The sequence below is a fragment of the Protopterus annectens genome, chromosome 2.part1 (assembly GCF_019279795.1).
Source record: "Protopterus annectens isolate FY-2018-M chromosome 2.part1, PAN1.0, whole genome shotgun sequence".
In the NCBI taxonomy this organism is placed as follows: Eukaryota; Metazoa; Chordata; order Ceratodontiformes; family Protopteridae; genus Protopterus; species Protopterus annectens.
In genome coordinates, this window is record NC_056729.1 from 1,819,655,812 (window position 1) to 1,819,683,490 (window position 27,679).

The 27,679-nt window shown below is 45.4% G+C and overlaps 14 non-coding genes across 14 annotated transcripts; 7 read left to right on the forward strand and 7 right to left on the reverse strand.

Moving 5' to 3' along the window:
• The first annotated feature begins 3,098 nt into the window (after positions 1–3,098).
• Positions 3,099–3,171, forward strand: TRNAV-AAC. The gene has a single exon. It is a non-coding gene; the product is annotated as a tRNA-Val (tRNA).
• A 449-nt stretch (positions 3,172–3,620) lies between these two features.
• Positions 3,621–3,694, reverse strand: TRNAN-GUU. Its single transcript has one exon. It is a non-coding gene; the product is annotated as a tRNA-Asn (tRNA).
• Positions 3,695–6,927: 3,233 nt separating this feature from the next.
• TRNAV-AAC lies at positions 6,928–7,000 on the forward strand. Its single transcript has one exon. It is a non-coding gene; the product is annotated as a tRNA-Val (tRNA).
• A 445-nt stretch (positions 7,001–7,445) lies between these two features.
• Positions 7,446–7,519, reverse strand: TRNAN-GUU. Its single transcript has one exon. It is a non-coding gene; the product is annotated as a tRNA-Asn (tRNA).
• Positions 7,520–10,742: 3,223 nt separating this feature from the next.
• On the forward strand, positions 10,743–10,815 carry TRNAV-AAC. Its single transcript has one exon. It is a non-coding gene; the product is annotated as a tRNA-Val (tRNA).
• Positions 10,816–11,263: 448 nt separating this feature from the next.
• On the reverse strand, positions 11,264–11,337 carry TRNAN-GUU. The gene has a single exon. It is a non-coding gene; the product is annotated as a tRNA-Asn (tRNA).
• Positions 11,338–14,561: 3,224 nt separating this feature from the next.
• Positions 14,562–14,634, forward strand: TRNAV-AAC. The gene has a single exon. It is a non-coding gene; the product is annotated as a tRNA-Val (tRNA).
• Positions 14,635–15,079: 445 nt separating this feature from the next.
• On the reverse strand, positions 15,080–15,151 carry TRNAN-GUU. Its single transcript has one exon. It is a non-coding gene; the product is annotated as a tRNA-Asn (tRNA).
• Positions 15,152–18,375: 3,224 nt separating this feature from the next.
• TRNAV-AAC lies at positions 18,376–18,448 on the forward strand. Its single transcript has one exon. It is a non-coding gene; the product is annotated as a tRNA-Val (tRNA).
• Positions 18,449–18,893: 445 nt separating this feature from the next.
• Positions 18,894–18,967, reverse strand: TRNAN-GUU. Its single transcript has one exon. It is a non-coding gene; the product is annotated as a tRNA-Asn (tRNA).
• A 3,222-nt stretch (positions 18,968–22,189) lies between these two features.
• TRNAV-AAC lies at positions 22,190–22,262 on the forward strand. Its single transcript has one exon. It is a non-coding gene; the product is annotated as a tRNA-Val (tRNA).
• A 445-nt stretch (positions 22,263–22,707) lies between these two features.
• Positions 22,708–22,781, reverse strand: TRNAN-GUU. The gene has a single exon. It is a non-coding gene; the product is annotated as a tRNA-Asn (tRNA).
• A 3,227-nt stretch (positions 22,782–26,008) lies between these two features.
• TRNAV-AAC lies at positions 26,009–26,081 on the forward strand. Its single transcript has one exon. It is a non-coding gene; the product is annotated as a tRNA-Val (tRNA).
• Positions 26,082–26,528: 447 nt separating this feature from the next.
• TRNAN-GUU lies at positions 26,529–26,602 on the reverse strand. The gene has a single exon. It is a non-coding gene; the product is annotated as a tRNA-Asn (tRNA).
• Between the last annotated feature and the right edge of the window lie 1,077 nt (positions 26,603–27,679).

The following is a 27,679-nucleotide window of genomic DNA, read 5'->3' on the forward strand; positions in this document are numbered from 1 at the left end:
TGTGTTAATACAATGGGAAAAATGTCTGATGAGCCTTGTATATTATGTCTCCATAAAAACAAGTGAAGAGGTATTACGGTAAGACTAACGCATCATTTTGCAAACTGCACACAGACTGCAACACGGTAGAATTGTGCAATGACACTTTGCAGAGTATTGCGGGTGCGCAGTTTGGGTTTTCCAGCAGGTTGGGCTTGCAGAGATTGAGTGAGTTAATGCAGCCATAGATGGCTGTCACCTTTTGGTGGGTAAAATATGGCACGCAGCAGGTGAGAAGATGTGCTGGGTATTGATTGGAAAGGAACATGTAAGGCAGAGAAGGAGCAAATGCAGTTAAAGTAGAAGTGCCAGTAGAGCGTGCAGGTGCTTGCTTTCTTTGAGAGTTGACTATATCTCAGGTGGCACAGGACATCAGCTAAGCCGGTATAGCTGGCGTGCAATGGTGCTGTGAGCACCCCAGGCTTGACATGCCCCGCTACACTCTGACTTGCCTTGTGGCAGTGTTGTCTTAGCCGGTAAGGAGTCGCGAGGCCACATTAGAAAAGAAGGAAAGACCGAAGACAACTGCATGGATGGAAATAAAAATCAAAGAACTACGAATCTATCCCAGGCCGTCGGTAAATAATCCTCAGAAGAAAGGTCTATCTTTGTTGGACACTCTGCGATAATCAATATTATGTCTCTGATAACTGATCTGTTAATTCTATATTTAACAACATACAGCGTATACAACTGAAAGTCGAGCTGTTGTAAATATGGTATATAGTTGTTAGAAATGATACTTAAAAATAGTGTGTAAATGCTATCTTAATGGAAAATGAAAAAAACAACTGAGGGAGAAAAGAAAGAAGCGTGAGAGCAGAAACTGAAGTGGCATGAACGGATGGGCAGGAGGGACAATAGCTGAAGAAAGTGGCTGACAGGGGCTGTCCGCACTGGCTCGCCCTCACTGGGAACAGATATACTTCTGGCAAGATGGCCTGATGTAGAGCATCCCCTCCAGTAGAGTCGTGGGGACAAAGGATGAAGTACTGCAGGACAAAACACCATAAGTGGGCAGGCTGACATGCGTAAGAAACCTGGATTTTAAAATTCTAAGACAGCCCGAGGAAAAGTTTCAGAGAGTGACCCCGAGCTAAAGCATGGCTTTATGGGTATGCTAATCAGGTGATGGGTGACATTTCATTTTTATAGCCTATTTTGTCAGTTCTCTAATTAAAAAGAGATCCACCGCTGCACAGATGTGATACCTGAGCAGAAGGGGCAATCTGTTTATTCGACAAACTGAAAGGAGTAACCACGGAAATCCAAACTTGTTTTACCAGCTCATTAGCATGACCAGAATGCCGTGGTTTACCATGTATTTTTTCCCACTTGCCATTCTTTCTTTGTCACGAGCTGGATTTGGAAACGGACGGTGTCGTTTCTCAGCACAGATGTCATCACACTCCTTCATTTTCGAAACGTAGCTGAGTTTTTCGGTCGCTGTAACCTTAATAACCTCCTGTTGTCTTATCAAAGGAGGTCCAGCAACCACAGCCCCCCCCCCCGAGTTGTTTGGGGTTTCTGATTTTTTCTCACCCTCCCTTTTATGTCAGCTATGTGCCTGTAGTTTTCCTAGTATCAGTCACGTCCTGGTGGGTGGCATCTCTTCCTTGTCAAGGCAAGGTGCTTCTTATGTCTTTCATATAGATTGCCATCCGTTGTGATCTAGTCTTTCTTACGTCTTCCTCTTTGGCCGGCATCTCTCGTGGTCAGCAGTTTGCATCCTGACGTCACACGTCCTAGAACTCAATGTTACATTCTTCTCGGCCACTTCCTGAGTATCAGAAGCACTTAAGAGACGGAGGGAGCAGCTTCAGAGACAAGAAACTCCCTTCAGTTAGAACATTCGTTCATTCAGTTGAAGGCCGAGAGACTCCCCGAATTCAAAACATTTGTTTCCCCCTCTTTTGGCTGATAGCTCACTTTTAGTCCAGCGTCGAGGGTGAGCTTCAAGTGCGACAACTCTTCCCCACATGTAACTACGAATAATTAATTCGCTCACAGATTGCCCCACTTTATTCATTCAAAGGAAAATGAGCTATGTAGTTTAAGGCTGCTCGTTTCAAAATACCATTTGAAGTACCAGTAGAGAAAATGATGGCAGTAACCTTAAGTGTGTTAACCCTATGGACTTGTCTGCCGTCGGACGGGGTCACGTGCAAGTGGCTTCCTCGTTAGTATAGTGGTGAGTATCCCCGCCTGTCACGCGGGAGACCGGGGTTCGATTCCCCGACAGCGAGCACATAGCTTCTTTTTGGTCTGTCTGTCATCAGAGCACTGGATCAAGCCTGTGAACTATTAACAACCTATTAATAGTTATATCGACTATTCATTTCTGTGGTACGTGGTTCGATTCTGACAAAACTCCTTTAGTGACTGCGTTAGATGGAGCGAGTGACTTAACCAGACTCACCAATGGGGCATTCTTGTTTGGTTTGACTCCTTAACAGTCCCCTTGACTGCAGGCCTAGTAACTAGCTGTCAGCCCGTTGCCACGAGCTTCCTGCTTTCTATCACTGCTTTTCAGCAGTGAGTACAGCACCGATTTCCAGATAGTCAGCCCCTACCTGTAGTGCTGAAGCTCAACCTGGTGTCGGGCCTAGTAAAAGGGGCAAGGTGTAGCTCAGCAACTTGAAAGATTGCAGTTTTCGACATAGTTCTCTTACCGGGTCTCTCACTCGGTGACCTCGCTAAATAAGTTGCTCACACTGTTCAGCACACTTTAAATATATTCATTAATTACTGCAAATATCATGCGTTCTGTTCATTTCGCAGCGTGCTACACTTCTAACACGTGGAAACTGACTTCGAGCTATTTGTCGCATAAGTTTGAGTCGAGGAAATCATGGCTGCAAAGAGTCAGTAGACCAGCGCATACCCACGCGTGCGTGCGTGCGTGTGTGTGCACACATATAAACGTATCTACCTATCTGCCTCTCCATCTATAGCAATAGCTATATGTACGTATACGTAGACAGACAGCTAGCTAGCTAGCTGGCTGGCTAGCGAGCGAGAGACAGAGTGAGATGTCTAAGAGAGGAGACGCGCAAGCAGGTTCTGTAGTGTAGTGGTTATCACGTCTGCTTAACACGCAGAAGGTCCTGGGTTCGATCCCCAGTGGAACCATTATGCTAGTGCAAGATAAGAGAATTGGGGTAGGCGTGATGAAGCATAACAGATTCGATTCCAGTAACCCAATCCTTTTCTTTTTTGAGATACCTTTAAATGTGCTCTTGATTGCTTCAGATAAAACTGCTTCAATTGAGAAAATCCTGCTCTGCTGTGCGACAGTATATCAGTTGTCGTACGGATTGCAAGGGCACAGAAACAATTGCCAACGTTTTTTAGATTACGTTTGAAATGTGTTTAAATGCACAGATGCTAAGTATTTTCAAATAAAACCGCAGCTCTTTTAGTAACATCTTTACAGGTTGGTAGGTGGCCACAAGGCCTCTGGCAGGTCGATCACTAGGGAGCCTGACCCGGTTTGCTCAGTGCCCCAAAACAAGGACGGCCTGGAAGATCAGTTTTATTAACGGGTCAGCACCTGAGGTCTCTGCAGTAGCAAGAAGCAGCGTCCCTGGGTGGGCTTGAACCACCAACCTTTCGGTTAACAGCCGAACGCGCTAACCGATTGCGCCACAGAGACATAGGACCACCTTCTGCAAAAGTACAGCAAAAAGGGGAAACCTCTCCATCGCACTACAAACTCAAACGCCAGAGATTTAACCGGTGTAAAATACCGTCATCCCCTTGGAGATATTATGAATAAGCTTTGTGTTAATACAATGGGAAAAATGTCTGATGAGCCTTGTATATTATGTCTCCATAAAAACAAGTGAAGAGGTATTACGGTAAGACTAACGCATCATTTTGCAAACTGCACACAGACTGCAACACGGTAGAATTGTGCAATGACACTTTGCAGAGTATTGCGGGTGCGCAGTTTGGGTTTTCCAGCAGGTTGGGCTTGCAGAGATTGAGTGAGTTAATGCAGCCATAGATGGCTGTCACCTTTTGGTGGGTAAAATATGGCACGCAGCAGGTGAGAAGATGTGCTGGGTATTGATTGGAAAGGAACATGTAAGGCAGAGAAGGAGCAAATGCAGTTAAAGTAGAAGTGCCAGTAGAGCGTGCAGGTGCTTGCTTTCTTTGAGAGTTGACTATATCTCAGGTGGCACAGGACATCAGCTAAGCCGGTATAGCTGGCGTGCAATGGTGCTGTGAGCACCCCAGGCTTGACATGCCCCGCTACACTCTGACTTGCCTTGTGGCAGTGTTGTCTTAGCCGGTAAGGAGTCGCGAGGCCACATTAGAAAAGAAGGAAAGACCGAAGACAACTGCATGGATGGAAATAAAAATCAAAGAACTACGAATCTATCCCAGGCCGTCGGTAAATAATCCTCAGAAGAAAGGTCTATCTTTGTTGGACACTCTGCGATAATCAATATTATGTCTCTGATAACTGATCTGTTAATTCTATATTTAACAACATACAGCGTATACAACTGAAAGTCGAGCTGTTGTAAATATGGTATATAGTTGTTAGAAATGATACTTAAAAATAGTGTGTAAATGCTATCTTAATGGAAAATGAAAAAACAACTGTGGGAGAAAAGAAAGAAAGAGGCGCGAGAGCAGAAACTGAAGTGGCATGAACGGATGGGCAGGAGGGACAATAGCTGAAGAAAGTGGCTGACAGGGGCTGTCCGCACTGGCTCGCCCTCACTGGGAACAGATATACTTCTGGCAAGATGGCCTGATGTAGAGCATCCCCTCCAGTAGAGTCGTGGGGACAAAGGATGAAGTACTGCAGGACAAAACACCATAAGTGGGCAGGCTGACATGCGTAAGAAACCTGGATTTTAAAATTCTAAGACAGCCCGAGGAAAAGTTTCAGAGAGTGACCCCGAGCTAAAGCATGGCTTTATGGGTATGCTAATCAGGTGATGGGTGACATTTCATTTTTATAGCCTATTTTGTCAGTTCTCTAATTAAAAAGAGATCCACCGCTGCACAGATGTGATACCTGAGCAGAAGGGGCAATCTGTTTATTCGACAAACTGAAAGGAGTAACCACGGAAATCCAAACTTGTTTTACCAGCTCATTAGCATGACCAGAATGCCGTGGTTTACCATGTATTTTTTCCCACTTGCCATTCTTTCTTTGTCACGAGCTGGATTTGGAAACGGACGGTGTCGTTTCTCAGCACAGATGTCATCACACTCCTTCATTTTCGAAACGTAGCTGAGTTTTTCGGTCGCTGTAACCTTAATAACCTCCTGTTGTCTTATCAAAGGAGGTCCAGCAACCACAGCCCCCCCCCCCGAGTTGTTTGGGGTTTCTGATTTTTTCTCACCCTCCCTTTTATGTCAGCTATGTGCCTGTAGTTTTCCTAGTATCAGTCACGTCCTGGTGGGTGGCATCTCTTCCTTGTCAAGGCAAGGTGCTTCTTATGTCTTTCATATAGATTGCCATCCGTTGTGATCTAGTCTTTCTTACGTCTTCCTCTTTGGCCGGCATCTCACGTGGTCAGCAGTTTGCATCCTGACGTCACACGTCCTAGAACTCAATGTTACATTCTTCTCGGCCACTTCCTGAGTATCAGAAGCACTTAAGAGACGGAGGGAGCAGCTTCAGAGACAAGAAACTCCCTTCAGTTAGAACATTCGTTCATTCAGTTGAAGGCCGAGAGACTCCCCGAATTCAAAACATTTGTTTCCCCCTCTTTTGGCTGATAGCTCACTTTTAGTCCAGCGTCGAGGGTGAGCTTCAAGTGCGACAACTCTTCCCCACATGTAACTACGAATAATTAATTCGCTCACAGATTGCCCCACTTTATTCATTCAAAGGAAAATGAGCTATGTAGTTTAAGGCTGCTCGTTTCAAAATACCATTTGAAGTACCAGTAGAGAAAATGATGGCAGTAACCTTAAGTGTGTTAACCCTATGGACTTGTCTGCCGTCGGACGGGGTCACGTGCAAGTGGCTTCCTCGTTAGTATAGTGGTGAGTATCCCCGCCTGTCACGCGGGAGACCGGGGTTCGATTCCCCGACAGCGAGCACATAGCTTCTTTTTGGTCTGTCTGTCATCAGAGCACTGGATCAAGCCTGTGAACTATTAACAACCTATTAATAGTTATATCGACTATTCATTTCTGTGGTACGTGGTTCGATTCTGACAAAACTCCTTTAGTGACTGCGTTAGATGGAGCGAGTGACTTAACCAGACTCACCAATGGGGCATTCTTGTTTGGTTTGACTCCTTAACAGTCCCCTTGACTGCAGGCCTAGTAACTAGCTGTCAGCCCGTTGCCACGAGCTTCCTGCTTTCTATCACTGCTTTTCAGCAGTGAGTACAGCACCGATTTCCAGATAGTCAGCCCCTACCTGTAGTGCTGAAGCTCAACCTGGTGTCGGGCCTAGTATAAGGGGCAAGGTGTAGCTCAGCAACTTGAAAGATTGCAGTTTTCGACATAGTTCTCTTACCGGGTCTCTCACTCGGTGACCTCGCTAAATAAGTTGCTCACACTGTTCAGCACACTTTAAATATATTCATTAATTACTGCAAATATCATGCGTTCTGTTCATTTCGCAGCGTGCTACACTTCTAACACGTGGAAACTGACTTCGAGCTATTTGTCGCATAAGTTTGAGTCGAGGAAATCATGGCTGCAAAGAGTCAGTAGACCAGCGCATACCCACGCTGCAGGCGTGCGTGCATGTGTGTGTGCACACATATAAACGTATCTACCTATCTGCCTCTCCATCTATAGCAATAGCTATATGTACGTATACGTAGACAGACAGCTAGCTAGCTAGCTGGCTGGCTAGCTAGCTAGAGACAGAGTGAGATGTCTAGGAGAGGAGACGAGCAAGCAGGTTCTGTAGTGTAGTGGTTATCACGTCTGCTTAACACGCAGAAGGTCCTGGGTTCGATCCCCAGTGGAACCATTATGCTAGTGCAAGATAAGAGAATTGGGGTAGGCGTGATGAAGCGTAACAGATTCGATTCCAGTAACCCCATCCTTGGTTTGAGATACCTTTAAATGTGCTCTTGATTGCTTCAGATAAAACTGCTTCAATTGAGAAAATCCTGCTCTGCTGTGCGACAGTATATCAGTTGTCGTACGGATTGCAAGGGCACAGAAACAATTGCCAACGTTTTTTAGATTACGTTTGAAATGTGTTTAAATGCACAGATGCTAAGTATTTTCAAATAAAACCGCAGCTCTTTTAGTAACATCTTTACAGGTTGGTAGGTGGCCACAAGGCCTCTGGCAGGTCGATCGCTAGGGAGCCTGACCCGGTTTGCTCAGTGCCCCAAAACAAGGACGGCCTGGAAGATCAGTTTTATTAACGGGTCAGCACCTGAGGTCTCTGCAGTAGCAAGAAGCAGCGTCCCTGGGTGGGCTTGAACCACCAACCTTTCGGTTAACAGCCGAACGCGCTAACCGATTGCGCCACAGAGACATAGGACCACCTTCTGCAAAAGTACAGCAAAAAGGGGAAACCTCTCCATCGCACTACAAACTCAAACGCCAGAGATTTAACCGGTGTAAAATACCGTCATCCCCTTGGAGATATTATGAATAAGCTTTGTGTTAATACAATGGGAAAAATGTCTGATGAGCCTTGTATATTATGTCTCCATAAAAACAAGTGAAGAGGTATTACGGTAAGACTAACGCATCATTTTGCAAACTGCACACAGACTGCAACACGGTAGAATTGTGCACTGACACTTTGCAGAGTATTGCGGGTGCGCAGTTTGGGTTTTCCAGCAGGTTGGGTTTGCAGAGATTGAGTGAGTTAATGCAGCCATAGATGGCTGTCACCTTTTGGTGGGTAAAATATGGCACGCAGCAGGTGAGAAGATGTGCTGGGTATTGATTGGAAAGGAACATGTAAGGCAGAGAAGGAGCAAATGCAGTTAAAGTAGAAGTGCCAGTAGAGCGTGCAGGTGCTTGCTTTCTTTGAGAGTTGACTATATCTCAGGTGGCACAGGACATCAGCTAAGCCGGTATAGCTGGCGTGCAATGGTGCTGTGAGCACCCCAGGCTTGACATGCCCCGCTACACTCTGACTTGCCTTGTAGCAGTGTTGTCTTAGCCGGTAAGGAGTCGCGAGGCCACATTAGAAAAGAAGGAAAGACCGAAGACAACTGCATGGATGGAAATAAAAATCAAAGAACTACGAATCTATCCCAGGCCGTCGGTAAATAATCCTCAGAAGAAAGGTCTATCTTTGTTGGACACTCTGCGATAATCACTATTATATCTCTGATAACTGATCTGTTAATTCTATATTTAACAACATACAGCGTATACAACTGAAAGTCGAGCTGTTGTAAATATGGTATATAGTTGTTAGAAATGATACTTAAAAATACTGTGCAAATGGTATCTCAATGGAAAATGAAAAAAACATCTGAGGGAGAAAAGAAAGAAGCGTGAGAGCAGAAACTGAAGTGGCATGAACGGATGGGCAGGAGGGACAATAGCTCAAGAAAGTGTCTGACAGGGGCTGTCCGCACTGGCTCGCCCTCACTGGGAACAGATATACTTCTGGCAAGATGGCCTGATGTAGAGCATCCCCTCCAGTAGAGTCGTGGGGACAAAGGATGAAGTACTGCAGGACAAAACACCATAAGTGGGCAGGCTGACATGCGTAAGAAACCTGGATTTTAAAATTCTAAGACAGCCCGAGGAAAAGTTTCAGAGAGTGACCCCGAGCTAAAGCATGGCTTTATGGGTATGCTAATCAGGTGATGGGTGACATTTCATTTTTATAGCCTTTTTTGTCAGTTCTCTAATTAAAAAGAGATCCACCGCTGCACAGATGTGATACCTGAGCAGAAGGGGCAATCTGTTTATTCGACAAACTGAAAGGAGTAACCACGGAAATCCAAACTTGTTTTACCAGCTCATTAGCATGACCAGAATGCCATGGTTTACCATGTATTTTTTCCCACTTGCCATTCTTTCTTTGTCACGAGCTGGATTTGGAAACGGACGGTGTCGTTTCTCAGCACAGATGTCATCACACTCCTTCATTTTCGAAACGTAGCTGAGTTTTTTGGTCGCTGTAATCTTAATAAACTCCTCTTGTCTTATCAAAGGAGGTCCAGCAACCACAGCCCCCATCCTGAGTTGATTGGGGTTTCTGATTTTTTCACCCTCCCTTTTATGTCAGCTATGTGCCTGTAGTTTTCCTAGTATCAGTCACGTCCTGGTGGGTGGCATCTCTTCCTTGTCAAGACAAGGTGCTTCTTATGTCTTTCATATAGATTGCCATCCGTTGTGATCTAGTCTTTCTTACGTCTTCCTCTTTGGCCGGCATCTCACGTGGTCAGCAGTTTGCATCCTGACGACACACGACCTAGAACTCAATGTTACATTCTTCTCGGCCACTTCCTGAGTATCAGAAGCACTTAAGACACGGAGGGAGCAGCTTCAGAGACAAGAAACTCCCTTCAGTTAGAACATTCGATCATTCAGTTGAAGGCCGAGAGACTCCCCGAATTCAAAACATTTGTTTCCCTCTTTTGGCTGATAGCTCACTTTCAGTCCAGCGCCGAGGGTGAGCTTCAAGTGCGACAACTCTTCCCCACATGTAACTACTTAATAATTAATTCGGCCACAGATTGCCCCACTTTATTCATTCAAAGGAAAATGAGCTATGTAGTTTAAGGCTGCTCATTTCAAAATACCATTTGAAGTACCAGTAGAGAAAATGATGGCAGTAACCTTAAGTGTGTTAACCCTATGGACTTGTCTGCCGTCGGACGGGGTCACGTGCAAGTGGCTTCCTCGTTAGTATAGTGGTGAGTATCCCCGCCTGTCACGCCGGAGACCGGGGTTCGATTCCCGACGGGAGCACATAGCTTCTTTTTGGTCTGTCTGTCATCAGAGCACTGGATCATGCCTGTGAACTATTAACAACCTATTAATAGTTATATCGACTATTCATTTCTGTGGTACGTGGTTCGATTCTGACAAAACTCCTTTAGTGACTGCGTTAGATGGAGCGAGTGACTTAACCAGACTCACCAATGGGGCATTCTTGTTTGGTTTGACTCCTTAACAGTCCCCTTGACTGCAGGCCTAGTAACTAGCTGTCAGCCCGTTGCCACGAGCTTCCTGCTTTCTATCACTGCTTTTCAGCAGTGAGTACAGCACAGATTTCCAGATAGTCACCCCCTACCTGTAGTGCTGAAGCTCAACCTGGTGTCGGGCCTAGTATAAGGGGCAAGGTGTAGCTCAGCAACTTGAAAGATTGCAGTTTTCGACATAGTTCTCTTAGCCGGTCTCTCACTCGGTGACCTCGCTAAATAAGTTGCTCACACTGTTCAGCACACTTTAAATATATTCATTAATTACTGCAAATATCGTGCGTTCTGTTTATTTCGCAGCGTGCTACACTTCTAACACGTGGAAACTAACTTCGAGCTATTTGTCGCATAAGTTTGAGTCGAGGAAATCATGGCTGCAAAGAGTCAGTAGACCAGCGCATACCCACGCGTGTGCGTGCGTGCATGTGTGTGTGCACACATATAAACGTATCTACCTATCTGCCTCTCCATCTATAGCAATAGCTATATGTACGTATACGTAGACAGACAGCTAGCTAGCTAGCTGGCTGGCTAGCTAGCTAGAGACACAGTGAGATGTCTAGGAGAGGAGACGAGCAAGCAGGTTCTGTAGTGTAGTGGTTATCACGTCTGCTTAACACGCAGAAGGTCCTGGGTTCGATCCCCAGTGGAACCATTATGCTAGTGCAAGATAAGAGAATTGGGGTAGGCGTGATGAAGCGTAACAGATTCGATTCCAGTAACCCCATCCTTGGTTTGAGATACCTTTAAATGTGCTCTTGATTGCTTCAGATAAAACTGCTTCAGTTGAGAAAATCCTGCTCTGCTGTGCGACAGTATATCAGTTGTCGTACGGATTGCAAGGGCACAGAAACAATTGCCAACGTTTTTTAGATTACGTTTGAAATGTGTTTAAATGCACAGATGCTAAGTATTTTAAAATAAAACCGCAGCTCTTTTAGTAACATCTTTACAGGTTGGTAGGTGGCCACAAGGCCTCTGGCAGGTCGATCGCTAGGGAGCCTGACCCGGTTTGCTCCTCAGTGCCCCAAAGCAAGGACGGCCTGGAAGATCAGTTTTATTAACGGGTCAGCACCTGAGGTCTCTGCAGTAGCAAGAAGCAGCGTCCCTGGGTGGGCTTGAACCACCAACCTTTCGGTTAACAGCCGAACGCGCTAACCGATTGCGCCACAGAGACATAGGACCACCTTCTGCAAAAGTACAGCAAAAAGGGGAAACCTCTCCATCGCACTACAAACTCAAACGCCAGAGATTTAACCTGTGTAAAATACCGTCATCCCCTTGGAGATATTATGAATAAGCTTTGTGTTAATACAATGGGAAAAATGTCTGATGAGCCTTGTATATTATGTCTCCATAAAAACAAGTGAAGAGGTATTACGGTAAGACTAACGCATCATTTTGCAAACTGCACACAGACTGCAACACGGTAGAATTGTGCACTGACACTTTGCAGAGTATTGCGGTGCGCAGTTTGGGTTTTCCAGCAGGTTGGGTTTGCAGAGATTGAGTGAGTTAATGCAGCCATAGATGGCTGTCACCTTTTGGTGGGTAAAATATGGCACGCAGCAGGTGAGAAGATGTGCTGGGTATTGATTGGAAAGGAACATGTAAGGCAGAGAAGGAGCAAATGCAGTTAAAGTAGAAGTGCCAGTAGAGCGTGCAGGTGCTTGCTTTCTTTGAGAGTTGACTATATCTCAGGTGGCACAGGACATCAGCTAAGCCGGTATAGCTGGCGTGCAATGGTGCTGTGAGCACCCCAGGCTTGACATGCCCCGCTACACTCTGACTTGCCTTGTAGCAGTGTTGTCTTAGCCGGTAAGGAGTCGCGAGGCCACATTAGAAAAGAAGGAAAGACCAAAGACAACTGCATGGATGGAAATAAAAATCAAAGAACTACGAATCTATCCCAGGCCGTTGGTAAATAATCCTCAGAAGAAAGGTCTATCTTTGTTGGACACTCTGCGATAATCACTATTATATCTCTGATAACTGATCTGTTAATTCTATATTTAACAACATACAGCGTATACAACTGAAAGTCGAGCTGTTGTAAATATGGTATATAGTTGTTAGAAATGATAGTTAGAAATACTGTGTAAATGCTATCTTAATGGAAAATGAAAACATATCTGAGGGAGAAAAGAAAGAAAGAGGCGCGAGAGCAGAAACTGAAGTGGCATGAACGGATGGGCAGGAGGGACAATAGCTGAAGAAAGTGGCTGACAGGGGCTGTCCGCACTGGCTCGCCCTCACTGGGAACAGATATACTTCTGGCAAGATGGCCTGATGTAGAGCATCCCCTCCAGTAGAGTCGTGGGGACAAAGGATGAAGTACTGCAGGACAAAACACCATAAGTGGGCAGGCTGACATGCGTAAGAAACCTGGATTTTAAAATTCTAAGACAGCCCGAGGAAAAGTTTCAGAGAGTGACCCCGAGCTAAAGCATGGCTTTATGGGTATGCTAATCAGGTGATGGGTGACATTTCATTTTTATAGCCTATTTTGTCAGTTCTCTAATTAAAAAGAGATCCACCGCTGCACAGATGTGATACCTGAGCAGAAGGGGCAATCTGTTTATTCGACAAACTGAAAGGAGTAACCACGGAAATCCAAACTTGTTTTACCAGCTCATTAGCATGACCAGAATGCCATGGTTTACCATGTAGTTTTTCCCACTTGCCATTCTTTCTTTGTCACGAGCTGGATTTGGAAACGGACGGTGTCGTTTCTCAGCACAGATGTCATCACACTCCTTCATTTTCGAAACGTAGCTGAGTTTTTTGGTCGCTGTAATCTTAATAAACTCCTCTTGTCTTATCAAAGGAGGTCCAGCAACCACAGGCCCCCCCCCCCCATCCTGAGTTGTTTGGGGTTTCTGATTTTTTCACCCTCCCTTTTATGTCAGCTATGTGCCTGTAGTTTTCCTAGTATCAGTCACGTCCTGGTGGGTGGCATCTCTTCCTTGTCAAGACAAGGTGCTTCTTATGTCTTTCATATAGATTGCCATCCGTTGTGATCTAGTCTTTCTTACGTCTTCCTCTTTGGCCGGCATCTCACGTGGTCAGCAGTTTGCATCCTGACGTCACACGCCCTAGAACTCAATGTTACATTCTTCTCGGCCACTTCCTGAGTATCAGAAGCACTTAAGACACGGAGGGAGCAGCTTCAGAGACAAGAAACTCCCTTCAGTTAGAACATTCGCTCATTCAGTTGAAGGCCGAGAGACTCCCGAATTCAAAACATTTGTTTCCCCTCTTTGGCTGATAGCTCACTTTCAGTCCAGCGCCGAGGGTGAGCTTCAAGTGCGACAACTCTTCCCCACATGTAACTACTTAATAATTAATTCGCCACAGATTGCCCCACTTTATTCATTCAAAGGAAAATGAGCTATGTAGTTTAAGGCTGCTCATTTCAAAATACCATTTGAAGTACCAGTAGAGAAAATGATGGCAGTAACCTTAAGTGTGTTAACCCTATGGACTTGTCTGCCGTCGGACCGGGTCACGTGCAAGTGGCTTCCTCGTTAGTATAGTGGTGAGTATCCCCGCCTGTCACGCCGGAGACCGGGTTCGATTCCCGACGGGAGCACATAGCTTCTTTTTGTTCTGTCTGTCATCAGAGCACTGGATCATGCCTGTGAACTATTAACAACCTATTAATAGTTATATCGACTATTCATTTCTGTGGTACGTGGTTCGATTCTGACAAAACTCCTTTAGTGACTGCGTTAGATGGAGCGAGTGACTTAACCAGACTCACCAATGGGGCATTCTTGTTTGGTTTGACTCCTTAACAGTCCCCTTGACTGCAGGCCTAGTAACTAGCTGTCAGCCCGCTGCCACGAGCTTCCTGCTTTCTATCACTGCTTTTCAGCAGTGAGTACAGCACAGATTTCCAGATAGTCACCCCCTACCTGTAGTGCTGAAGCTCAACCTGGTGTCGGGCCTAGTATAAGGGGCAAGGTGTAGCTCAGCAACTTGAAAGATTGCAGTTTTCGACATAGTTCTCTTAACGGGTCTCTCACTCGGTGACCTCGCTAAATAAGTTGCTCACACTGTTCAGCACACTTTAAATATATTCATTAATTACTGCAAATATCGTGCGTTCTGTTTATTTCGCAGCGTGCTACACTTCTAACACGTGGAAACTAACTTCGAGCTATTTGTCGCATAAGTTTGAGTCGAGGAAATCATGGCTGCAAAGAGTCAGTAGACCAGCGCATACCCACGCTGCAGCGTATGTGTGTGTGCACACATATAAACGTATCTACCTTTCTGCCTCTCCATCTATAGCAATAGCTATATGTACGTATACGTAGACAGACAGCTAGCTAGCTAGCTGGCTGGCTAGCTAGCTAGAGACACAGTGAGATGTCTAGGAGAGGAGGCGAGCAAGCAGGTTCTGTAGTGTAGTGGTTATCACGTCTGCTTAACACGCAGAAGGTCCTGGGTTCGATCCCCAGTGGAACCATTATGCTAGTGCAAGATAAGAGAATTGGGGTAGGCGTGATGAAGCGTAACAGATTCGATTCCAGTAACCCCATCCTTGGTTTGAGATACCTTTAAATGTGCTCTTGATTGCTTCAGATAAAACTGCTTCAGTTGAGAAAATCCTGCTCTGCTGTGCGACAGTATATCAGTTGTCGTACGGATTGCAAGGGCACAGAAACAATTGCCAACGCTTATTAGATTACGCTCGAAATGTGTTTAAATGCACAGATGCTAAGTATTTTAAAATAAAACCGCAGCTCTTTTAGTAACATCTTTACAGGTTGGTAGGTGGCCACAAGGCCTCTGGCAGGTCGATCGCTAGGGAGCCTGACCCGGTTTCCTCAGTACCCCAAAGTAAGGACGGCCTGGAAGATCAGTTTTATTAACGGGTCAGCACCTGAGGTCTCTGCAGTAGCAAGAAGCAGCGTCCCTGGGTGGGCTTGAACCACCAACCTTTCGGTTAACAGCCGAACGCTAACCGATTGCGCCACAGAGACATAGGACCACCTTCTGCAAAAGTACAGCAAAAAGGGGAAACCTCTCCATCGCACTACAAACTCAAACGCCAGAGATTTAACCTGTGTAAAATACCGTCATCCCCTTGGAGATATTATGAATAAGCTTTGTGTTAATACAATGGGAAAAATGTCTGATGAGCCTTGTATATTATGTCTCCATAAAAACAAGTGAAGAGGTATTACGGTAAGACTAACGCATCATTTTGCAAACTGCACACAGACTGCAACACGGTAGAATTGTGCACTGACACTTTGCAGAGTATTGCGGGTGCGCAGTTTGGGTTTTCCAGCAGGTTGGGTTTGCAGAGATTGAGTGAGTTAATGCAGCCATAGATGGCTGTCACCTTTTGGTGGGTAAAATATGGCACGCAGCAGGTGAGAAGATGTGCTGGGTATTGATTGGAAAGGAACATGTAAGGCAGAGAAGGAGCAAATGCAGTTAAAGTAGAAGTGCCAGTAGAGCGTGCAGGTGCTTGCTTTCTTTGAGAGTTGACTATATCTCAGGTGGCACAGGACATCAGCTAAGCCGGTATAGCTGGCGTGCAATGGTGCTGTGAGCACCCCAGGCTTGACATGCCCCGCTACACTCTGACTTGCCTTGTAGCAGTGTTGTCTTAGCCGGTAAGGAGTCGCGAAGCCACATTATAAAAGAAGGAAAGACCGAAGACAACTGCATGGATGGAAATAAAAATCAAAGAACTACGAATCTATCCCAGGCCGTTGGTAAATAATCCTCAGAAGAAAGGTCTATCTTTGTTGGACACTCTGCGATAATCAATATTATATCTCTGATAACTGATCTGTTAATTCGATATTTAACAACAGAAAGCGTATGCAACTGAAAGTCGAGCTGTTGTAAATATGGTATACGGTTGTTAGAAATGATAGTTAGAAATACTGTGTAAATGCTATCTTAATGGAAAATGAAAACATATCTGAGGGAGAAAAGAAAAAAAAAGAAAGAGGCGTGAGAGCAGAAACTGAAAGTGGCATGAACGGATGGGCAGGAGAGACAATAGCTCAAGAAAGTGGCTGACAGGGGCTGTCCGCACTGGCTCGCCTCACTGGGAAGAGATATACTTCTGGCAAGATGGCCTGATGTAGAGCATCCCCTCCAGTAGAGTCGTGGGGACAAAGGATGAAGTACTGCAGGACAAAACACCATAAGTGGGCAGGCTGACATGCGTAAGAAACCTGGATTTTAAAATTCTAAGACAGCCCGAGGAAAAGTTTCAGAGAGTGACCCCGAGCTAAAGCATGGCTTTATGGGTATGCTAATCAGGTGATGGGTGACATTTCATTTTTATAGCCTTTTTTGTCAGTTCTCTAATTAAAAAGAGATCCACCGCTGCACAGATGTGATACCTGAGCAGAAGGGGCAATCTGTTTATTCGACAAACTGAAAGGAGTAACCACGGAAATCCAAACTTGTTTTACCAGCTCATTAGCATGACCAGAATGCCATGGTTTACCATGTATTTTTCCCACTTGCCATTCTTTCTTTGTCACGAGCTGGATTTGGAAACGGACGGTGTCGTTTCTCAGCACAGATGTCATCACACTCCTTCATTTTCGAAACGTAGCTGAGTTTTTTGGTCGCTGTAATCTTAATAAACTCCTCTTGTCTTATCAAAGGAGGTCCAGCAACCACAGCCCCCCCCCCCAGTTGTTTGGGGTTTCTGATTTTTTCCTACCCTCCCTTTTATGTCAGCTATGTGCCTGTAGTTTTCCTAGTATCAGTCACGCCCTGGTGGGTGGCATCTCTTCCTTGTCAAGACAAGGTGCTTCTTATGTCTTTCATATAGATTGCCATCCGTTGTGATCTAGTCTTTCTTACGTCTTCCTCTTTGGCCGGCATCTCACGTGGTCAGCAGTTTGCATCCTGACGTCTCTCGTCCTAGAACTCAATGTTACATTCTTCTCGGCCACTTCCTGAGTATCAGAAGCACTTAAGACACGGAGGGAGCAGCTTCAGAGACAAGAAACTCCCTTCAGTTAGAACATTCGCTCATTCAGTAGAAGGCCGAGAGACTCCCGGAATTGAAAACCTTTGTTTCCTCTTTTGGCTGATAGCTGACTTTGAGTCCAGCGTCGAGGGTGAGCTACAAGTACGACAACTCTTCCCCACATGTAACTACTTAATAATTAATTCGCCACAGATTGCCCCACTTTATTCATTCAAAGGAAAATGAGCTATGTAGTTTAAGGCTGCTCATTTCAAAATACCATTTGAAGTACCAGTAGAGAAAATGATGGCAGTAACCTTAAGTGTGTTAACCCTATGGACTTGTCTGCCGTCGGACGGGGTCGAGTGCAAGTGGCTTCCTCGTTAGTATAGTGGTGAGTATCCCCGCCTGTCACGCGGGAGACCGGGGTTCGATTCCCGACGGGAGCACATAGCTTCTTTTTGGTCTGTCTGTCATCAGAGCACTGGATCAAGCCTGTGAACTATTAACAACCTATTAATAGTTATATCGACTATTCATTTCTGTGGTACGTGGTTCGATTCTGACAAAACTCCTTTAGTGACTGCGTTAGATGGAGCGAGTGACTTAACCAGACTCACCAATGGGGCATTCTTGTTTGGTTTGACTCCTTAACAGTCCCCTTGACTGCAGGCCTAGTAACTAGCTGTCAGCCTGCTGCCACGAGCTTCCTGCTTTCTATCACTGCTTTTCAGCAGTGAGTACAGCACAGATTTCCAGATAGTCACCCCCTACCTGTAGTGCTGAAGCTCAACCTGGTGTCGGGCCTAGTATAAGGGGCAAGGTGTAGCTCAGCAACTTGAAAGATTGCAGTTTTCGACATAGTTCTCTTTATCGGTCTCTCACCGGTGACCTCGCTAAATAAGTTGCTCACACTGTTCAGCACACTTTAAATATATTCATTAATTACTGCAAATATCATGCGTTCTGTTTATTTCGCAGCGTGCTACACTTCTAACACGTGGAAACTAACTTCGAGCTATTTGTCGCATAAGTTTGAGTCGAGGAAATCATGGCTGCAAAGAGTCAGTAGACCAGCGCATACCCACGCGTGTGCGTGCGTGTGTGTGCACACATATAAACGTATCTACCTATCTGCCTCTCCATCTATAGCAATAGCTATATGTACGTATACGTAGACAGACAGCTAGCTAGCTAGCTGGCTGGCTAGCTAGCGAGAGACAGAGTGAGATGTCTAAGAGAGGAGACGAGCAAGCAGGTTCTGTAGTGTAGTGGTTATCACGTCTGCTTAACACGCAGAAGGTCCTGGGTTCGATCCCCAGTGGAACCATTATGCTAGTGCAAGATAAGAGAATTGGGGTAGGCGTGATGAAGCGTAACAGATTCGATTCCAGTAACCCCATCCTTGGTTTGAGATACCTTTAAATGTGCTCTTGATTGCTTCAGATAAAACTGCTTCAGTTGAGAAAATCCTGCTCTGCTGTGCGACAGTATATCAGTTGTCGTACGGATTGCAAGGGCACAGAAACAATTGCCAACGTTTTTTAGATTACGTTCGAAATGTGTTTAAATGCACAGATGCTAAGTATTTTAAAATAAAACCGCAGCTCTTTTAGTAACATCTTTACAGGTTGGTAGGTGGCCACAAGGCCTCTGGCAGGTCGATCGCTAGGAAGCCTGACCCGGTTTCCTCAGTACCCCAAAGTAAGTACGGCCTGGAAGATCAGTTTTATTAACGGGTCAGCACCTGAGGTCTCTGCAGTAGCAAGAAGCAGCGCCCCTGGGTGGGCTTGAACCACCAACCTTTCGGTTAACAGCCGAACGTGCTAACCGATTGCGCCACAGAGACATAGGACCACCTTCTGCAAAAGTACAGCAAAAAGGGGAAACCTCTCCATCGCACTACAAACTCAAACGCCAGAGATTTAACCGGTGTAAAATACCGTCATCCCCTTGGAGATATTATGAATAAGCTTTGTGTTAATACAATGGGAAAAATGTCTGATGAGCCTTGTATATTATGTCTCCATAAAAACAAGTGAAGAGGTATTACGGTAAGACTAACGCATCATTTTGCAAACTGCGCACAGACTGCAACACGGTAGAATTGTGCACTGACACTTTGCAGAGTATTGCGGGTGCGCAGTTTGGGTTTTCCAGCAGGTTGGGTTTGCAGAGATTGAGTGAGTTAATGCAGCCATAGATGGCTGTCACCTTTTGGTGGGTAAAATATGGCACGCAGCAGGTGAGAAGATGTGCTGGGTATTGATTGGAAAGGAACATGTAAGGCAGAGAAGGAGCAAATGCAGTTAAAGTAGAAGTGCCAGTAGAGCGTGCAGGTGCTTGCTTTCTTTGAGAGTTGACTATATCTCAGGTGGCACAGGACATCAGCTAAGCCAGTATAGCTGGCGTGCAATGGTGCTGTGAGCACCCCAGGCTTGACATGCCCCGCTACACTCTGACTTGCCTTGTAGCAGTGTTGTCTTAGCCGGTAAGGAGTCGCGAGGCCACATTATAAGAGAAGGAAAGACCATACACAACTGCATGGATGGAAATAAAAATGAAAGAACTACTTAATCTATCCCAGGCCGTCGGTAAATAATCCTCAGAAGAAAGGTCTATCTTTGTTGGACACTCTGCGATAATCAATATTATGTCTCTGATAACTGATCTGTTAATTCTATATTTAACAACATACAGCGTATACAACTGAAAGTCGAGCTGTTGTAAATATGGTATATAGTTGTTAGAAATGATACTTAGAAATACTGTGTAGATGCTATCTTAAAGGAAAATGAAAACATATCTGAGGGAGAAAAGAAAAAGAAAGAGGCGCGAGAGCAGAAACTGAAGTGGCATGAACGGATGGGCAGGAGGGACAATAGCTCAAGAAAGTGTCTGACAGGGGCTGTCCGCACTGGCTCGCCCTCACTGGGAACAGATATACTTCTGGCAAGATGGCCTGATGTAGAGCATCCCCTCCAGTAGAGTCGTGGGGACAAAGGATGAAGTACTGCAGGACAAAACACCATAAGTGGGCAGGCTGACATGCGTAAGAAACCTGGATTTTAAAATTCTAAGACAGCCCGAGGAAAAGTTTCAGAGAGTGACCCCGAGCTAAAGCATGGCTTTATGGGTATGCTAATCAGGTGATGGGTGACATTTCATTTTTATAGCCTTTTTTGTCAGTTCTCTAATTAAAAAGAGATCCACCGCTGCACAGATGTGATACCTGAGCAGAAGGGGCAATCTGTTTATTCGACAAACTGAAAGGAGTAACCACGGAAATCCAAACTTGTTTTACCAGCTCATTAGCATGACCAGAATGCCGTGGTTTACCATGTATTTTTTCCCACTTGCCATTCTTTCTTTGTCACGAGCTGGATTTGGAAACGGACGGTGTCGTTTCTCAGCACAGATGTCATCACACTCCTTCATTTTCGAAACGTAGCTGAGTTTTTCGGTCGCTGTAACCTTAATAACCTCCTGTTGTCTTATCAAAGGAGGTCCAGCAACCACAGCCCCCCCCCCGAGTTGTTTGGGGTTTCTGATTTTTTCTCACCCTCCCTTTTATGTCAGCTATGTGCCTGTAGTTTTCCTAGTATCAGTCACGTCCTGGTGGGTGGCATCTCTTCCTTGTCAAGGCAAGGTGCTTCTTATGTCTTTCATATAGATTGCCATCCGTTGTGATCTAGTCTTTCTTACGTCTTCCTCTTTGGCCGGCATCTCTCGTGGTCAGCAGTTTGCATCCTGACGTCACACGTCCTAGAACTCAATGTTACATTCTTCTCGGCCACTTCCTGAGTATCAGAAGCACTTAAGAGACGGAGGGAGCAGCTTCAGAGACAAGAAACTCCCTTCAGTTAGAACATTCGTTCATTCAGTTGAAGGCCGAGAGACTCCCCGAATTCAAAACATTTGTTTCCTCTTTTGGCTGATAGCTCACTTTTAGTCGAGCGCCGAGGGTGACCTGCAAGTGCGACAACGCTTCCCCACATGTAACTACTTAATAATTAATTCGCTCACAGATTGCCCCACTTTATTCATTCAAAGGAAAATGAGCTATGTAGTTTAAGGCTGCTCATTTCAAAATACCATTTGAAGTACCAGTAGAGAAAATGATGGCAGTAACCTTAAGTGTGTTAACCCTATGGACTTGTCTGCCGTCGGACAGGGTCAAGTGCCAGGGGGTTCCTCCTTAGTATAGTGGTGAGTATCCCCACCTGTCACGCGGGAGACCGGGTTCGATTCCCGACGGGAGCACATACCTTCTTTTTGGTCTGTCTGTCATCAGAGCACTGGATCATGCCTGTGAACTATTAACAACCTATTAATAGTTATATCGACTATTCATTTCTGTGGTACGTGGTTCGATTCTGACAAAACTCCTTTAGTGACTGCGTTAGATGGAGCGAGTGACTTAACCAGACTCACCAATGGGGCATTCTTGTTTGGTTTGACTCCTTAACAGTCCCCTTGACTGCAGGCCTAGTAACTAGCTGTCAGCCCGCTGCCACGAAGCTTCCTGCTTTCTATCACTGCTTTTCAGCAGTGAGTACAGCACAGATTTCCAGATAGTCACCCCCTACCTGTAGTGCTGAAGCTCAACCTGGTGTCGGGCCTAGTATAAGGGGCAAGGTGTAGCTCAGCAACTTGAAAGATTGCAGTTTTCGACATAGTTCTCTTTATCGGTCTCTCACCGGTGACCTCGCTAAATAACTTTCTCACACTGTTCAGCACACTTTAAATATATTCATTAATTACTGTAAATATCATGCGTTCTGTTCATTTCGCAGCGTGCTACACTTCTAACACGTGGAAACTAACTTCGAGCTATTTGTCGCATAAGTTTGAGTCGAGGAAATCATGGCTGCAAAGAGTCAGTAGACCAGCGCATACCCACGCTGCAGGCATGTGTGTGTGCACACATATAAACGTATCTACCTATCTGCCTCTCCATCTATAGCAATAGCTATATGTACGTATACGTAGACAGACAGCTAGCTAGCTAGCTGGCTGGCTAGCTAGCGAGAGACAGAGTGAGATGTCTAAGAGAGGAGACGAGCAAGCAGGTTCTGTAGTGTAGTGGTTATCACGTCTGCTTAACACGCAGAAGGTCCTGGGTTCGATCCCCAGTGGAACCATTATGCTAGTGCAAGATAAGAGAATTGGGGTAGGCGTGATGAAGCGTAACAGATTCGATTCCAGTAACCCCATCCTTGGTTTGAGATACCTTTAAATGTGCTCTTGATTGCTTCAGATAAAACTGCTTCAGTTGAGAAAATCCTGCTCTGCTGTGCGACAGTATATCAGTTGTCGTACGGATTGCAAGGGCACAGAAACAATTGCCAACGTTTTTTAGATTACGTTTGAAATGTGTTTAAATGCACAGATGCTAAGTATTTTCAAATAAAACCGCAGCTCTTTTAGTAACATCTTTACAGGTTGGTAGGTGGCCACAAGGCCTCTGGCAGGTCGATCGCTACGGAGCCTGACCCGGTTTCCTCAGTGCCCCAAAGTAAGTACGGCCTGAAAGATTAGTTTTATTAATGGGTCAGCACTTGAGGTCTCTGCAGTAGCAAGAAGCAGCGTCCCTGGGTGGGCTTGAACCACCAACCTTTCGGTTAACAGCCGAACGCGCTAACCGATTGCGCCACAGAGACATAGGACCACCTTCTGCAAAAGTACAGCAAAAAGGGGAAACCTCTCCATCGCACTACAAACTCAAACGCCAGAGATTTAACTGGTGTAAAATACCGTCATCCCCTTGGAGATATTATGAATAAGCTTTGTGTTAATACAATGGGAAAAATGTCTGATGAGCCTTGTATATTATGTCTCCATAAAAACAAGTGAAGAGGTATTACGGTAAGACTAACGCATCATTTTGCAAACTGCGCACAGACTGCAACACGGTAGAATTGTGCACTGACACTTTGCAGAGTATTGCGGGTGCGCAGTTTGGGTTTTCCAGCAGGTTGGGTTTGCAGAGATTGAGTGAGTTAATGCAGCCATAGATGGCTGTCACCTTTTGGTGGGTAAAATATGGCACGCAGCAGGTGAGAAGATGTGCTGGGTATTGATTGGAAAGGAACATGTAAGGCAGAGAAGGAGCAAATGCAGTTAAAGTAGAAGTGCCAGTAGAGCGTGCAGGTGCTTGCTTTCTTTGAGAGTTGACTATATCTCAGGTGGCACAGGACATCAGCTAAGCCAGTATAGCTGGCGTGCAATGGTGCTGTGAGCACCCCAGGCTTGACATGCCCCGCTACACTCTGACTTGCCTTGTAGCAGTGTTGTCTTAGCCGGTAAGGAGTCGCGAGGCCACATTATAAAAGAAGGAAAGACCGAAGACAACTGCATGGATGGAAATAAAAATGAAAGAACTACGAATCTATCCCAGGCCGTTGGTAAATAATCCTCAGAAGAAAGGTCTATCTTTGTTGGACACTCTGCGATAATCACTATTATATCTCTGATAACTGATCTGTTAATTCTATATTTAACAACATACAGCGTATACAACTGAAAGTGGAGCTGTTGTAAATATGGTATATAGTTGTTAGAAATGATACTTAAAAATACTGTGCAAATGCTATCTTAATGGAAAATGAAAACATATCTGAGGGAGAAAAGAAAAAGAAAGAGGCGTGAGAGCAGAAACTGAAAGTGGCATGAACGGATGGGCAGGAGGGACAATAGCTCAAGAAAGTGTCTGACAGGGGCTGTCCGCACTGGCTCGCCCTCACTGGGAACAGATATACTTCTGGCAAGATGGCCTGATGTAGAGCATCCCCTCCAGTAGAGTCGTGGGGACAAAGGATGAAGTACTGCAGGACAAAACACCATAAGTGGGCAGGCTGACATGCGTAAGAAACCTGGATTTTAAAATTCTAAGACAGCCCGAGGAAAAGTTTCAGAGAGTGACCCCGAGCTAAAGCATGGCTTTATGGGTATGCTAATCAGGTGATGGGTGACATTTCATTTTTATAGCCTATTTTGTCAGTTCTCTAATTAAAAAGAGATCCACCGCTGCACAGATGTGATACCTGAGCAGAAGGGGCAATCTGTTTATTCGACAAACTGAAAGGAGTAACCACGGAAATCCAAACTTGTTTTACCAGCTCATTAGCATGACCAGAATGCCATGGTTTACCATGTACTTTTTCCCACTTGCCATTCTTTCTTTGTCACGAGCTGGATTTGGAAACGGACGGTGTCGTTTCTCAGCACAGATGTCATCACACTCCTTCATTTTCAAAACGTAGCTGAGTTTTTCGGTCGCTTTAATCTTAATAACCTCCTGTTGTCTTATCAAAGGAGGTCCAGCAACCACAGCCCCCATCCTGAGTTGTTTGGGGTTTCTGCTTTCTTCTCACCCTCCCTTTTATCACACCTATGTGCCTGTAGTTTTCCTAGTATCAGTCACGCCCTGGTGGGTGGCACCTCTTCCTTGTGAAGGCAAGGTGCTTCTTATGTCTTTCATATAGATTGCCGTCCGCTGTGATCTAGTCTTTCTTACGTCTTCCTCTCTGGCCCGCATCTCACGTGGTCCGCAGTTTGCATCGTGACGCTACACGCCCCAGAACTCCATGTTACATTCTTCTCGGCCACTTCCTGAGTATCAGAAGCACTTAAGACACGGAGGGAGCAGCTTCAGAGACAAGAAACTCCCTTCAGTTAGAACATTCGGTCATTCAGTTGAAGGCCGAGAGACTCCCGAATTCAAAACATTTGTTTCCTCTTTTGGCTGATAGCTCACTTTCAGTCCAGCGCCGAGGGTGAGCTTCAAGTGCGACAACTCTTCCCCACATGTAACTACTTAATAATTAATTCGCTCACAGATTGCCCCACTTTATTCATTCAAAGGAAAATGAGCTATGTAGTTTAAGGCTGCTCATTTCAAAATACCATTTGAAGTACCAGTAGAGAAAATGATGGCAGTAACCTTAAGTGTGTTAACCCTATGGACTTGTCTGCCGTCGGACGGGGTCGAGTGCAAGTGGCTTCCTCGTTAGTATAGTGGTGAGTATCCCCGCCTGTCACGCGGGAGACCGGGGTTCGATTCCCGACGGGAGCACATAGCTTCTTTTTGGTCTGTCTGTCATCAGAGCACTGGATCAAGCCTGTGAACTATTAACAACCTATTAATAGTTATATCGACTATTCATTTCTGTGGTACGTGGTTCGATTCTGACAAAACTCCTTTAGTGACTGCGTTAGATGGAGCGAGTGACTTAACCAGACTCACCAATGGGGCATTCTTGTTTGGTTTGACTCCTTAACAGTCCCCTTGACTGCAGGCCTAGTAACTAGCTGTCAGCCCGTTGCCACGAGCTTCCTGCTTTCTATCACTGCTTTTCAGCAGTGAGTACAGCACAGATTTCCAGATAGTCAGCCCCTACCTGTAGTGCTGAAGCTCAACCTGGTGTCGGGCCTAGTATAAGGGGCAAGGTGTAGCTCAGCAACTTGAAAGATTGCAGTTTTCGACATAGTTCTCTTACCGGGTCTCTCACTCGGTGACCTCGCTAAATAAGTTGCTCACACTGTTCAGCACACTTTAAATATATTCATTAATTACTGCAAATATCATGCGTTCTGTTCATTTCGCAGCGTGCTACACTTCTAACACGTGGAAACTGACTTCGAGCTATTTGTCGCATAAGTTTGAGTCGAGGAAATCATGGCTGCAAAGAGTCAGTAGACCAGCGCATACCCACGCGTGTGCGTGCGTGCGTGTGTGTGCACACATATAAACGTATCTACCTATCTGCCTCTCCATCTATAGCAATAGCTATATGTACGTATACGTAGACAGACAGCTAGCTAGCTAGCTGGCTGGCTAGCGAGCGAGAGACAGAGTGAGATGTCTAAGAGAGGAGACGCGCAAGCAGGTTCTGTAGTGTAGTGGTTATCACGTCTGCTTAACACGCAGAAGGTCCTGGGTTCGATCCCCAGTGGAACCATTATGCTAGTGCAAGATAAGAGAATTGGGGTAGGCGTGATGAAGCATAACAGATTCGATTCCAGTAACCCAATCCTTGGTTTGAGATACCTTTAAATGTGCTCTTGATTGCTTCAGATAAAACTGCTTCAATTGAGAAAATCCTGCTCTGCTGTGCGACAGTATATATCAGTTGTCGTACGGATTGCAAGGGCACAGAAACAATTGCCAACGTTTTTTAGATTACGTTTGAAATGTGTTTAAATGCACAGATGCTAAGTATTTTCAAATAAAACCGCAGCTCTTTTAGTAACATCTTTACAGGTTGGTAGGTGGCCACAAGGCCTCTGGCAGGCCGATCACTAGGGAGCCTGACCCGGTTTCCTCAGTGCCCCAAAGTAAGTACGGCCTGAAAGATCAGTTTTATTAATGGGTCAGCATCTGAGGTCTCTGCAGTAGCAAGAAGCAGCGTCCCCGGGTGGGCTTGAACCACCAACCTTTCGGTTAACAGCCGAACGCGCTAACCGATTGCGCCACAGAGACATAGGATCACCTTCTGCAAAAGTACAGCAAAAAGGGGAAACCTCTCCGTCGCACTACAAACTCAAACGCCAGAGATTTAACCGGTGTAAAATACCGTCATCCCCTTGGAGATATTATGAATAAGCTTTGTGTTAATACAATGGGAAAAATGTCTGATGAGCCTTGTATATTATGTCTCCATAAAAACAAGTGAAGAGGTATTACGGTAAGACTAACGCATCATTTTGCAAACTGCGCACAGACTGCAACACGGTAGAATTGTGCACTGACACTTTGCAGAGTATTGCGGGTGCGCAGTTTGGGTTTTCCAGCAGGTTGGGTTTGCAGAGATTGAGTGAGTTAATGCAGCCATAGATGGCTGTCACCTTTTGGTGGGTAAAATATGGCACGCAGCAGGTGAGAAGATGTGCTGGGTATTGATTGGAAAGGAACATGTAAGGCAGAGAAGGAGCAAATGCAGTTAAAGTAGAAGTGCCAGTAGAGCGTGCAGGTGCTTGCTTTCTTTGAGAGTTGACTATATCTCAGGTGGCACAGGGCATCAGCTAAGCCGGTATAGCTGGCGTGCAATGGTGCTGTGAGCACCCCAGGCTTGACATGCCCCGCTACACTCAGACTTGCCTTGTAGCAGTGTTGTCTTAGCCGGTAAGGAGTCGCGAGGCCACATTATAAAAGAAGGAAAGACCGAAGACAACTGCATGGATGGAAATAAAAATGAAAGAACTACGAATCTATCCCAGGCCGTTGGTAAATAATCCTCAGAAGAAAGGTCTATCTTTGTTGGACACTCTGCGATAATCACTATTATATCTCTGATAACTGATCTGTTAATTCTATATTTAACAACATACAGCGTATACAACTGAAAGTCGAGCTGTTGTAAATATGGTATATAGCTGTTAGAAATGATACTTAAAAATACTGTGCAAATGGTATCTCAATGGAAAATGAAAAAAACATCTGAGGGAGAAAAGAAAGAGGCATGAGAGCAGAAACTGAAGTGGCATGAACGGATGGGCAGGAGGGACAATAGCTGAAGAAAGTGGCTGACAGGGGCTGTCCGCACTGGCTCGCCCTCAC